Source organism: Pleurodeles waltl, chromosome 7 (assembly GCF_031143425.1).
Source record: "Pleurodeles waltl isolate 20211129_DDA chromosome 7, aPleWal1.hap1.20221129, whole genome shotgun sequence".
NCBI lineage: Eukaryota > Metazoa > Chordata > Amphibia > Caudata > Salamandridae > Pleurodeles > Pleurodeles waltl.
In genome coordinates this window covers 105,271,378-105,284,912 of record NC_090446.1, presented here as the reverse complement: position 1 = coordinate 105,284,912, position 13,535 = coordinate 105,271,378, and positions in this window count along the sequence as shown.

Below are 13,535 nucleotides of genomic sequence, written 5' to 3'. Positions count from 1 at the left end.
ACAGGATGGCGGTAGGGGGTGCCGCGGGGCCCCTGGGGGCCCCTGCAGTGCCCATGCTATTGGCATGGGCACTGCAGGGGCCCCCGTAAGAGGGCCCCGCAAAGTATTTCAGTGTCTGCAAAGCAGACACTGAAATACGCGACGGGTGCCACTGCACCCGTCGCACCCCTGCAACTCCGCCGGCTCCATTCGGAGCCGGCATCCTCGTTGCAGGGGCATTTCCGCTGGGCCGGCGGGCGCTCTTTTGGAGAGCGCCCGCCGGCCCAGCGGAAATGTAAGAATGGCCGCCGCGGTCTTTTGACCGCGGTGCGGTCATTTGTCGGCGGGACTGTGGCGGGCGGCATCGGCCGCCCGCCACAGTCAGAATCACCCCCATTGTCCTTTCTTGCACAAAAACAATCCTGTCTTTAATGCAGGCATGCTTGCACTATATTGCAAAGGTGCATGCATTGATGCCAGGCAGTACGGAGTGTGCCAGCACAAGCAGAGAACAGCAGTCCTTCCTATCTTTGTATATATCATTTCTGCGCTCCCCCAACTTGCTGCCCTGAGTTGGGTGAAAGTTTAGTAAATGTACCCATAAATGTTTTGAGGCTAATGGACATTTGTTTTTATCACAAATACCTCAAAGACTATAGACCTATTTACACCTAAACCCAAAAGTGTGCTTTCTGAGTAACATTTTGCTTTCATGACAAGTTGGACAAGAATCATTTAATTTAATAGTTTTTTTTCTGTTTCTGCTAGCAAAATTTACCATGAGAGCTAAAGTGAAAAAGCACATATTTTTTGATGCCCCCTTCTTATCTTTTTGTTCCCTACAATGGAAGCCATAAAAATTGGCCTGAAGGAAGTTAAAAGCATATTTATTGTATATTCACATACAATATTATATATTACACAGTGGCGTGCACCACTGTGTAGTTACAATTAGGTCAGAGTTTCGAAAGGAAGAGTGGTTTTGTTAAGCTAATAACTTTTTTCAATGTTTCATGAATCTTCACAACATTTTCAGAATAAAAATTCATCCACCTCAGCTCCGGCCTGGAAAGTTTTAACCAACCTGTCATGCGGAGCCAAGAAAAAGGGAATCCTAAAACATTGATTTTCCATGTCAAGTCCCATAGGAAATTTAGGAAGCAATACAGAAAAAAAGCAGCTGAACGGAATTGCACCAAATTCGACAAAACTTTAGAACTTTAGAACAGTTCTTTTCATTATTTGGAGTAAATCTGTTCAGCTTTATTTTTAAAAACTTCAAGTTTAAAGAGGTGCTCAAGGTGGTCACAAAGAGGTTACAAATGTAATGCAATCTGGACAGTTAGTCCCACAGGAGTAGTCTGGACCATAATTTTAAAAAAAAGGGGGCCTTCCGATTGGCCCAGGGAGCTTTTTCTCCCCTGGCCCTTTTCAGTACCACAGTGTTGGAAAATGGGTTATTGGTAAGGGCAGGTAAGTACCTACACTTAGCAATAGGCCACTAACCTCCACTTAGGTCCAGTTAGGTCTCAGTAAATTAAACCTACCTCAACCCTTGGTAGCTTGGCAATGAGCGACAAGGCTTAATTTAGGAGACATATGTGTAAAGCATTTAAAAATCACAAAACAGTGAATAAGTAAAACACAAAACAAAACAAAAATACAACACCAATTTATAAAAATAGATTATATTTTTATCTTTAAAATGAGACTAAAACAAATAAAATCTGATGAGGGGAACTGGAGATATGAATTAAAAAGAAATTAATGCTTTCTAGCGCATAGAAACAAAAAGCGCTAATCTGGTCATCTGGTCGCACCTCGACTCGGGGCTAAATCAAAGTTTAAGGCTGACCGCGATGGAGCACAGATTAGCTACAGCCCGCTGGAGGCGTCGGTCAAAAGTTTACTTTAGGACCTAGTCGTTTTTCTTGAGATTTTCTTAGCGGGACCAAGTTGCCAGTCCAATCCGACCTCCTGGCACTCTTCCTCGGATACGCGTCGCAGGAGCCCTTGGTGGAGATTTTTACCTTCGGACTTAGTCGTTTTTTTGAGCTGAAAATCCTTCGACCGGGGCAAACCTGAATCTTGATCCAACGTCCTTGGAGCCCTCTTCGGATACACTGCATGAGAGGTCCCGGTCAACTTCTTACGTTCGGACATAGTCACCTTTTCGTAGATTTTCTTCACCGGGACAAACCTGCAAGTCGGGCCGTGCTGCGGTTGAGGCTAGAGTTGCCGCGGCGGGTCAGTCCCTTTATGGAGCTTTTTTCCAAAAGTTCTCCAAACCTCTCCAAGCTTCTGGATCTTCTTCCAGATGTTCATTTAAGGGTCTTTTAAGGTCCACAGCTGACCCCAAGGTTCCAGAAGCTCTGAGGTGCTTCTTGAGGGTGCGGACTACAACTCCCAGAATGCACCTGGCGCAAACTCCTTTTTGGCCACTGGGCAGTGGTTAGCTGGTTGGTTTCTTCAGGAGTTGGTGCCGGGGCCTCTGGTTAGCAAGTTTTCACCGGTAGCAAACAGGGAGTCCCTCCTTGAACAGGTTGAAGCCAGGTAAAGTCCTTCTTGTGGTGAAGCCCAAGTGTGCAGCTGGTGCAGCCCTTCAGAGAGCAGTGTCCAGGTGCTGGTCAGGGGTCCAGCAGGCCAGTCCTTCTTCTTCTGTAGTTCTTCCTTGTTGGAATCTGATAGGGATCTGGTAGGGATCTGAGGTGTGGGTGCAGTTCTGCCAGTTTTATCCTTGCTCCTGGGTGAAAAACAGAGAGGTCTTGGTACTCCAAAGTGTGGCAAAATCAATCCCAGGGAGCAACATTGCTAAAAAAAATCCATCGTGGCTGAAAGTGATTTTTGGAGGTTACATCTGGCTGAGCCCACCCACTGGTGTGGCTACAAATCCTTAACACACCCCTCTCCTGCCCACTCCTAATCTAATCAAGGGGGCACCTAATTGTCTGGGTTTGCAGGATGTGAGGGTGTTCCTGGGTTGCTCCAAATGTTTTTCCCTGCCTTTGAAGACCAGTTTGGCAGCCCTCCCCCTTCCTGCTGCCCCATCTGCTGAGGGCAGATCTCCTCCCCCAGGCACATCTCTTCGTGTTGAGCCAGGCCACTTCTCATCACTTCTGGCCAGGCTGCAAGAGGCTGGCCAATAAGAGCAAAGCAGCAAAAACACTGCAGGTCTGAAGTTGGCTACTTTTCAGGTAAAGTTTAAAGCTCCTTACCTGAACAAGGTATATTAAATCCAACAACTGGAGGTTGTAGGATTGATTTTAACAAATAATTTGATAACAAACTTGTGGAATCTGTTACTAAAGGGAACTTTTAAAATTAAAATAAAATCTCCCCATTCTAGCCTATGAAGGCCATTCACTACAATGAGGGATAAACACATCTGGCTGTTTTACCTCACCGGGGCTTATAACACTATTTGTTTTATAGTTACATAGCACCCAGCCCTAGGGGCACATAGGGCACACCTTAGGGGTGACTTATATGTAAAAATAAGGTAGTTTAAGACTTTGGAAGTACTTTTAATTCAAAAGTCAAATTTGCATGTAACTTTAATTTAAAAACAGCCAGCAAGGCAGGCCGGCCTTTAAAATGACACTGGACACCTCAGCAGTGCACCTATGGGGGCACCACCTATGCTGGGGTCCCTAAACCTACATGCCCTACCATATACCAGGGACCTATAGGTAGGTTGACTTAACCAATTATAATTTGCCTAATTTGTATACTGATTTTACACAGAGCACTGGCCCTGGGACTGGTTAGCAGTACCCAGAGTACCATTAGAGTCAGGAAAACACCAGCAAAAAGTGAAAAATGTTTGATTTGTTTTGCATTCTGTCCATCATTTGTGTTTATTTACTTTTAGAAAATTAGCATTTCTCTGCACGTAAAACTTTGTGTGTTTTACAATACATGTCTGGGCTGGGCTGGTTGACAGCTCCCTTGTGCATTTCACCCAGACAACCACAAACGCAAGATGCTCAGTCACACCTGCACACATCTGCATACTGAATGGGTCTTCCTGGGCTGGAAGGGTGGAGGGCCTGACACTTACATTTCAAAGGACAGTGGCCTGTCCTCACACAATGGACTGCCAATCCCCCTACTGGGACCCTGGCAGACAGGCTTGTATTGAAAGGGGACCTTGTGCACTTCTAATCCACTCTTTGAAGTCTCCCTCACTTCAAAGGCTCATTTGGGTATATAAACTGGATCCCTGACCCTACCAACTCAGACACGTTTGGACAAGATACCTCCTGGGAAAGAAATTCGGAACCAGAACCTGCAACCTGCTAAGAGAAGCTGCCTGGCTGTCTAAAGGACTCACCTGACTGCTTTTCTGTAAAGGACTGCTGCCTTGCTGTTGCCTTGCTTCTGCTGAGAAGTGCTCTCCAAGCGCTTGGATTGAGCTTGCCTCCTGTTCCTTGAAGTCTCAGGACCTAAAAGACTTTATCTCTGCATAGAACTCCTTGTGTGGCAAAACTAGACACACAGCCTGCTGGAATCGACGCACAGTCTGCCCAGCAGTGAGAAAATCACCTCATTGCTGAACCGGAACAATGCAGCCCGGCTCCCTGAGTGGAGATCGACGCAGCGCCAGCTTTGCAACCGGAAATTAGACAAACGGACCACCGGATCGACGTATCGCCGAACCGGAACAACACAGCCCAACTTCCTGCGAGAGGGATCGACGCAGTGCCTGCTGTGCAACAAAAATTTCCTGCATCACCCACCGGATCGATGCAGCTCCTGTGACTTCGTCCTGCACACCCAGGATTTCACTGCATCGTCCCCGGGGCGACCAAATACCCTGCAACGAAGAGGACGCAAGCCAACATGCCAGAAATCGATGCAAAGCCCTTGCTGCATGGGAAAGTATTGACGTATCGTCTCTGTGCACCTGGAGAAACCGATGCACACCTCCCTGTTTACCACGCATCTCCTCCTCTGCGGTCCCCTGCGGATAGTTTAGACGCAAACCAGGTAGTTTGTGCTCGCAAGAGACCATTTTTGTTTTTAAGAACCAAAGACTCTATTTATCATTACAAAAGTGATATTTCAACTTGTATTTATCAAGTTTTGACCTTAACCTACTCAGATAAATATTCTATATTTTTCTAAACCTGTGTTGTGTATTTTTGTGGTGTTTGCACTGTGTTATTACGTGATTTATTGCACAAATACTTTACACATTGCCTTCTAAGTTCAGCCTGACTCCTCAGTGCCAAGCTACCAGAGGGTGGGCACAGGATCATTTGGATTGTGTGTGACTGACCCAGACTAGAGTGAGGGTCCTTGCTTGGACAGGGGGTAACCTGACTGCCAACCAAAGACCCCATTTCTAACAATCACCAATGCCTTAATTCAAAAATTCATCCTATCTATCCCGAAGTGCCCCCGCATGCAAGTGACTAGGAATGGAAGCACAACAAACAGGTGGCTGGTGCTGCAAGGGAAATGGCAGTGACAGCATAAGGGGCAGAAAACAAAAGAGAAATATGACAATGGCAAAAACTAAAAAACAAACACATATAAAACGACATAAATACTGTGGGACGCTACTGTCAATGCCAAATCCCTTACAGCACTGCCACTGCACCATCACCCACTAGCCATAAGTCATTACACATTGCAGGAAACTAAGGCCCATATTTATACTCTGTTTGAGTTTTTTTTTATACTAATTCAACGCAAACCTAAGTCCATATTTATACTTTGGTGCTAGACCCGTCTAGCACCAAAGTTATGGAGTTAGCGTCATTTTTGTACAGTGAAAACCGACCTTGCGTCAATGAGATGCAAGGTAGGAGTTCCCGGGCAAAAAATGACTCAAAGGACCTAGCGCCTTATTTATCCTCCCGTGCAAAAATCACGCACGGGAGGAGGAGGGCTTTAAATAATGGCGCTAAGCCAGCTTAGCACCATCATTTAACGCCTGGGTCAGGGCAGGAGTTAGGGGACTTGTCGGCCTATTTCCATGGTGGAACACCATGGAAACAGCCCACAAGTCCCCTCCCCAGGCCCCAGGGACACCTCACCCACCCTCATCCACACCTGGAGGACACCTAAGGATGCGGGGACCCATCCAGTTAAGTCCAGGTAGTTTTTTTTTTTTTGTTTTTTTAAGTGCCATAGGGGGCCTAACTTTGGACCCCCCTACGTGGCACTGTGCCCAATGGCCATGCCCAGGGGACATAAGTCCCCTGGGCATGGGCATTGGGCTGGGGGCATGAATCCTGTCTTTACTAAGACAGGAGTCATGTCCATGGGGGTTGTGCGTCAAAACAATTATGCTAGTCAGGTTAGAGTCATTTTTTACTCTAACCTGACTAGCCGCATTCTTTCCCACACAACCTCCAGTTCTCCCTACACCTCCCCTACCCGGTTAGCGTCATGTATTTTGACGCTAACCAGGCCTTAGTGCCGGCTTGCGCCATTCCTTAAATATTCGCCGCCGGCTGGCGTCCTGAATGGCGCTAGCCGGCGCTATACTGTTTGATACAAACCTGCGCTAACGCAGGTTTGCATCAAAAAGTATAAATCTGGCAGTAATTACTCATTGATGTGACACACAGGTACCACAGCCCATGATACTTGGCCTGAGATGGCAAGAAGTGCAAGTCCCCCACCAGAAGAAGAAGGTCTCAGTGAGTAGAGTACAACTGCATGTCTGGACCAAAAGGAGTTCCCTGGCCCATCCCAAAGCCCTGGGCAGTCAGCCTCCAGAAGTCCCACCGAGGACACCACTGACACCACCACCACTCAGCCACCACCATCACCAGTAGCCCAACGTCACACCAGTGTCTCCAGGCCGCGGACTGTCTGCCCACCTGTACAGTGATTGGAGTCACCACCCACCACCTGGAAGGACGATGACGGCCCCAGTGCAAGTGGGACTTGCCCACCTGTGACGGGGACACAGGCCCAGGGGGCTCAGCCCGGAGAAGGGTGTCAGTGGCACAGGGGGCTGAGCCAAGGAGGGATGCGGCTGCCCATGAGGTCATATCAGAGGTCCTGGGGGCATACCTCCATTCCCAGGACAGGATGGGCCAGATCCTGGGCACGTTGCAGGACAACCAGAGGCTGCATGTGTCACACCACCACGAGGCCATGGAGCAATGGGGAGAACTAAATGCTACCATGGCCTCCATTGCAGGGGTGCTGCAGAGGTTGCCTTACATCTTGCCAGAGACCACCACCCACCAGCAGGGCCCTTCTACTACCCAGGACACAGCCCAGCCATCAACATCTACAGCAGCCAGTGGAGTGATGGCCCTGCCAGAGGACTCACAGGACACCAGCACCACTTCCCCTGTAGCCCAGGAACTCCCTCGCAAACGTGACCAGAAACCCAGACAACCCAGTGACTCAGTAGCCAAGACCAAGACCACCGCCAAGAAGTGACTCTGCCCGAACTGTCTCCCATGTGTGTCACTGAGCCATCTTGTTCACTATCCACTGCCATTTACCCATTTCACATTGGCCCCATCTATTCTGCCCCTGTGCTACCAACAGCTTGTGGAAATGTAGCAGAGTATTTTGTTCACCATGTGCCCAATCCCTTCCACATTCCAATCCCTCTTGTCATGCACAACAGTACCTAATACACCAGAATATTGTTTTTATTTCATACCAAAGTTTCTGATTTACATGTAACTGAAATCATCAAACATGAACCTAAGTTCACACATCTTGCAGGAACACATTGTACAGAGAGGTGTATGATAAGTACGTGACAGTGTACACTCCAGCACTGGTAAACTCATCCCATCAACATCCATGATGTAGCCATATGTCAGTGGTAGGACACCATAGCAGCCTCTGTCAACAAGAGAAAAGCAACACAATTTTAACTGCACTCTACCAATACAACAATTGCCACATTTGCTGTCAGAAATACACCTCCCACCCCCTTTGCGGCATATGGAACTAGGTTAAAGGTAGCACATATACCTAATGTGGGCTATGCACTACTCAGACATTTGTAAAAACACATATTTACATTGATATGTATGTAGAGTGGCAGATGAAAACAGAACATTACATCACTCACCATAGTGTCTAGGAATGCTAACCTGCCAGGACACCTGTCAGCCTTGCACCACCACATGTGTCACAAATATCCTGATGAGCTCCGGACACCAGCCCTGTCAGAGGTATGTGGAGAATAAAGCCACCACAGTTTCATGCAGGTAATGTTGATGTGTAAAACTACTGTGACCACTCTGTTCAACACTCTGCAGGTGGCTAAAAGTGCATCCCCAAACATCCACACATACACATACTCCTATCCACACAGCACAGTGGAGGTACAGTCACCACCTGCCACTGACATCCAGCTCAATCTAGCTAACATAACACTGCAACGTGTACCTGAGAGTCATTGGACATAGAGCTGTCTTAGCTGGCTCCTTGAGTCAACTTCATCCTCCTCATCTTCTCCATCACTGTCATCCATCCCCTGAGATCCCACGGGTGGCAGTGCAGCATCCTCCTCTTCCAGTAGTGGAACATGTTTCCTCAGAGCCAAATTATGGAGGATGCAGCAGGCCACTACAATCTGACACACCTTGTCAGGGGCATAGTACAGTGAACCAGACATGTGTATTCAGAGGAATCTGGTGTTCAGGAGCCCAGTGTCCCACTCAATCACCCTTCTTGTGTGACCATGGGCATCATTGTACCGGTTTTCTGCATCTGTCCTGGGATTTCTCACAGGTATCATGAGCCACTGCATGTTTGGATAACCTAAATCGCCTGGGAAGAGGGCTAAAAGTTAGTTAAAAACACATTTTGCTGCAATGCTAACAAGGTGACAGTCGTATGATTGCAGATCTGTGTTATACACACCCACCTATTAGCCAAGCAGTCTCCCACTGTAGTAGTGTCATCATGTGTGGCACACTGCTGTTCTTCAGTATGTAGGCATCATGGATAGATCCGAGGAATCATGCAGCCACCTGTGAGATATACTGATCTGCAAGAAAGACCAACTGTACATTCAGTGAGTGGTAGTTTTTTCGATTCCTGTACACCTGTTCATAGGCTTATAGGGGAATTATAGGTATGTGGGTGCCATCTATGGCACCAGTCACATGTGGTATGTTGGCAATGGCATAAAAATCTGATTTCACAGTAGTGAGCTCAGAGCTTTGGGGAAAGTGGATGTAGCTCTGAATGTGTCGTATGAATCCACCCAGGAATTTTGTAAGAGTTTCGCTGAACATTGGCTGTAACACACTGGATGCCTTGCCCACTGTCACCTGAAATGACCCAGTTGCTAAGAAATGTAGGACTGATAGTACCTGCAGTGTTGGAGGGATGGCAAATGGGTTTCTTATTGCAGTCTTGAGTTCAGGCTCCAATTGGTGACACAGCTCACGGATTGTGTTACGTGCAGGCGATAAGTGATGATGATGTGGCGCTCCTCCATGGTAGCCAGATCAACCAGGGGTCTGTAGACAGATGGAGCTCTCCCTCTCTACATGGGTTGGAAGCTGTGTAGGGAAAAAGGTAGATAGATGTTGTGTAGGACTGATTACTCTGCATTCACCTCTCACATCCATTCCATGTGTATTCCACACACACTACACAGTAACAGCCTCGAAGCAGGATCTAACCCTGAATGGGCAATGTGTCGTGATTGCTGTGGATGGGACATTCAAGAGTGTAGGAATACTTGCAACCATGATGTGGGTATAGGCATTTGTCATGTCACCTCTAGCTCCCTGACAGTAGACAAAATGGTTCCACATACACTGCCCCTGTACTTTTTGGGTAAAGTTCTGTACATAAAATGGCAGCCTCCAATCATACAGGTTGTGGAAAGTAGGAAGTGACATCATACCTCTGGCGTATGTCGTCATGGCTGTAGACGGTGTTCACCACGGTGTGAATGCTCATTAGATAACATTGTTGTCTATGGGTAACAGGGGCCAATCAAGATCACTGCCAGCGGAGACGGTGCACACTGCCGTGGTCTACACCACCATTTTGGTTTGCCTATGCCACTTGACTCCTGCACCTCAAGACGGCTACTACTCCACTGTGTGTGCTGCTGTGTCCTGACTCTGCTCCTGGAAATGGCGCGGGCTACGGGGGAACGGGCCCCGGCCTTCACATCGTTGGAGTTGGAGAAGCTGGTGGATGGGGTCCTACCCTGTTACGCAAAGCTGTATGGGTGACCAGAGGACCAGGTGAGTGGTATTCATGGTTCCTAGGAATGTGTGCCAATGCATGGGAGGGTTGTGTGATAGGTGCAGTGTACCAGGGCGTAGGTGTGTAGGCTTACAGATGACAGTAAGTTTGAATGGAAAATGTGCAGGTGTTGTTGTGTCCCATGTGTTAACGGTGCACCTCCACTCACAGCAGCTTTTTCCTCTGTGTGTTACATGCAGGTTAGCGCCCATCAGAAGAAGGCATACTGGTGAGCCATCGCCAAAGAAGTGCGGACCCTGAGGCTAAACAGCCGTCAGAGCACCCACTGCAGGAAGCGGTGGGAGGACCTAAGACGCTGGGCACAGAAGACTGCAGAGGCCCAGCTGGGGACGGCCTCCCAACGAGGAAGGGGTGTCCATCGGACCATGACCCCCTAATGGCACTCATTCTGGAGGTGTCCAATCCTGAGTTAGATGGACGATTGAAGGCAACACAGCGGCCACAAGGGGGTGAGTACCACCACTGTTACATTGCTAATTGTGAAGTATAGTTGTGTGCAAAAGGGTGGTTGGCAAGTAATGGCTGGGTGGTACTCAGGTATGTCCATGCAGGCAGCCCCCTTTCCTTCATTGGGATTGTGATTTCTGCTTAGAAGGGGTCGTATTTTGCCATGTCACCGGCCCCATGGGTGGCCTAGTGGGTTTGATGTATGTCCTCTGAGACTGGACACATTGTGGTGGGACAAACTCAACCTATTTGGAAATGTACAGAATGGATGGTGATGTAGTTGGGCAGTGAAGTGTAGGTAGGTCACTGTATTGTGGGAGCAAGAGTGCCACTCAGAGGTACCTACCATGATGTAGTGGGTAATGTTGAGGGATAGTGTCTGGGATGGGTGGGAGTGCATTTGTGCCAACATGCCTTTCAATCAGGTATTGACAGCCTACATCCTTTTTTTTCCTACCCCACCCTATGTGTTCTTGTGTTCATGCGTGCATTAGCATCATCTATTGAAGGAGCAGAGGTACCGGCTAGTGCGGATGCTGCTGCCCATGGGACCCAGGACACAGAGACCACCAACGCCGAGGGGACCAGTGGGCAGGAGGGTGAGGGGAGCACCACGGGGAGGCAACTACCACTACAGGTAGTGACTCTGACAGCTCCTTCGATGGCAGCTTCCTGGTGGTGGCAGACACTTCTGGAAACACAGGATATAAAAGATCTTCCACCACTCCCTGTACCAGCACTGCCCTCCCTGTAGCTACCCCCGAGTTGCCCATGCACGCTCAGCCAGGAGGGTGGGCATCTCCTTCGCCGCAGGCACCTCTGCCCCTGCCCCAGCCAGTCCTGCTTCCCTCAATGAGGAGGCTATTGACCTCCTGAGAACCATCTCCGTAGGGTAGACAACCATTGTGAATGCTATCCAGGGGCTGGTATCCCAGATGCAGCATTGCAGTGCCTACCTGGAAGGAATTCATGTGGACATGCCTGGTTTACAGAGATCTTTTCAGGCTTGGGACTCATCTTTGACGGCAGCCAGTGTCCCTGCTTTTTCCATCCCCTCCCACCTCCTCTGCCTATTCCAGTACCCCACTCCCTTCACCCATCCCAAGCACACATACAGACAAGCATGCACCCAAGCCAACACACAAGAAACTCAAAGAGGAACACAGGCACCGCACTTCCCCCACAAGCAGGCACACACCCAACATCCAATTGCACACACCACAACAGCCACTTCCCCCATTGTGTCGTCCTCTCCCTCCTCCCGGTCTGTCACCTCACAATTCACACCCACATTCTCTGCACCCTCAGTCACTGCTCCAGCCACTATTCTCACAGTCACCACAACTGCTGACATCCACTCTGCACCCAAGACACCACACCCGCAGTCACCACACAAACTTTCACAGAGACTTGCAGCCCACTCACCAGACCTGCAGACACACACACAACATCCATCTACACTAGCTGTCTGTCTACTCCCACTGTTTCCGCCCTCCCTCCCAGTACAAGCAAACGTACCCACACATCCACGCAACAGCCATCATCGTGACATGAGCAGACGAAGCACTCACCTGAATCAACTGACAGCATGCCTACACCACATACTTCCACTCCCTCTACCTCAACTCCCAAACCTGTCTCCAAAACCCCTCCATGTGCACCTAAGAAGCTTTTTCTTTCCTGTGTCGACCTTTTTGAACCCACTGGCCCACCCCGTCTTGTCCTTAAATGCTCCCTTGCCCTCACCAATCCACTACTTTCTCGTCAGTATCGTCCCCAGTCGTCCCTTCACAGTCCCGTGCCCCCAGGGAGGAAAAGGACATGTAGGATGCCTGATGCCACTTCCACCCCCCGGTCCAAGCCCACTCTCACTCTCACTCCTTTCCAGGGCAAGTCCAAAACCATACCCACTCTGAAACCTAAGCCAGGGAAGCCCCCTCCCAAGCCTGAGTCCCCACCTCCACCCCGCCACCCCATACCCCTGCTCCCTGAGGTGCCTGCCTGCCCCACTGATGCCCCTTCCCTGTGGAAGCCATAGTCGTGGTAGGAGTCAAGTGGGGACCTTATGTGCCCAATAGGACTATTTGATGTGGACTGGCCAATGGCCTTGTCTGTACTTATGTTTCTGCCTCCAGTATCTGGATCAATATATCTGGCCAACAGACATGTTGGTGCAATGTTCTTCTGTAGTCCTGCATTTTCATGTGGGAGGGTAGTGCATACACGTATGTTCCTCGTATTTTCTTTCTGTGCATGTGTCAGGTAAGTGTCTACCTGTACAGATTGTGTACCTAGTTTGGGGGGGATGCGTTGGGGTGGTGGTGGTGAGGGTGTGTGTGTAGGGGTGTTGGTGTGCGTGTGTGTGGGCATGGTGCTGTGTGTGGGATGCGTATGGTGTGTGGGTGTGTAAGTCCCCTTCCCTTCCTTGTGTGCTAGGTGGCTGTACTCACCGTTGTCATCTTCGTTGGCGGTCACAGAGGAATGTCGCAAGGATCAGCACTGGGAAGATTTCCAGTTCACGCTCCATGTCGGCCGCGGTGTCATCTGCCTCCCTATGGTGAGTGTTTCCTTATGTAGGACTCTCTTTGGCCAGGCTTTGTGTGGCGGTGGTTCCGCCCCGGAAATCTTGGCAGGGTGCTGTTTCGTAATACAGTGGGCGGGAAGGGTATTTCCGCCGACCTGAAGATAGCCCCCGCCATCGGCGACGGCTCTCCCACTCTGGCAGTAGCAGCGATGAAGTGGCTGCTCTGTTCACATTTTTATACCTGACTCATAATACGGGGTCCAGACCACCACCCTGTCGGCGGTCCCACCTCCACCGCCGGCGGGCGGTCCAACACCGCCACATCCATAATAACCACCTTAGTTCCCAAGTCCTGAAATTG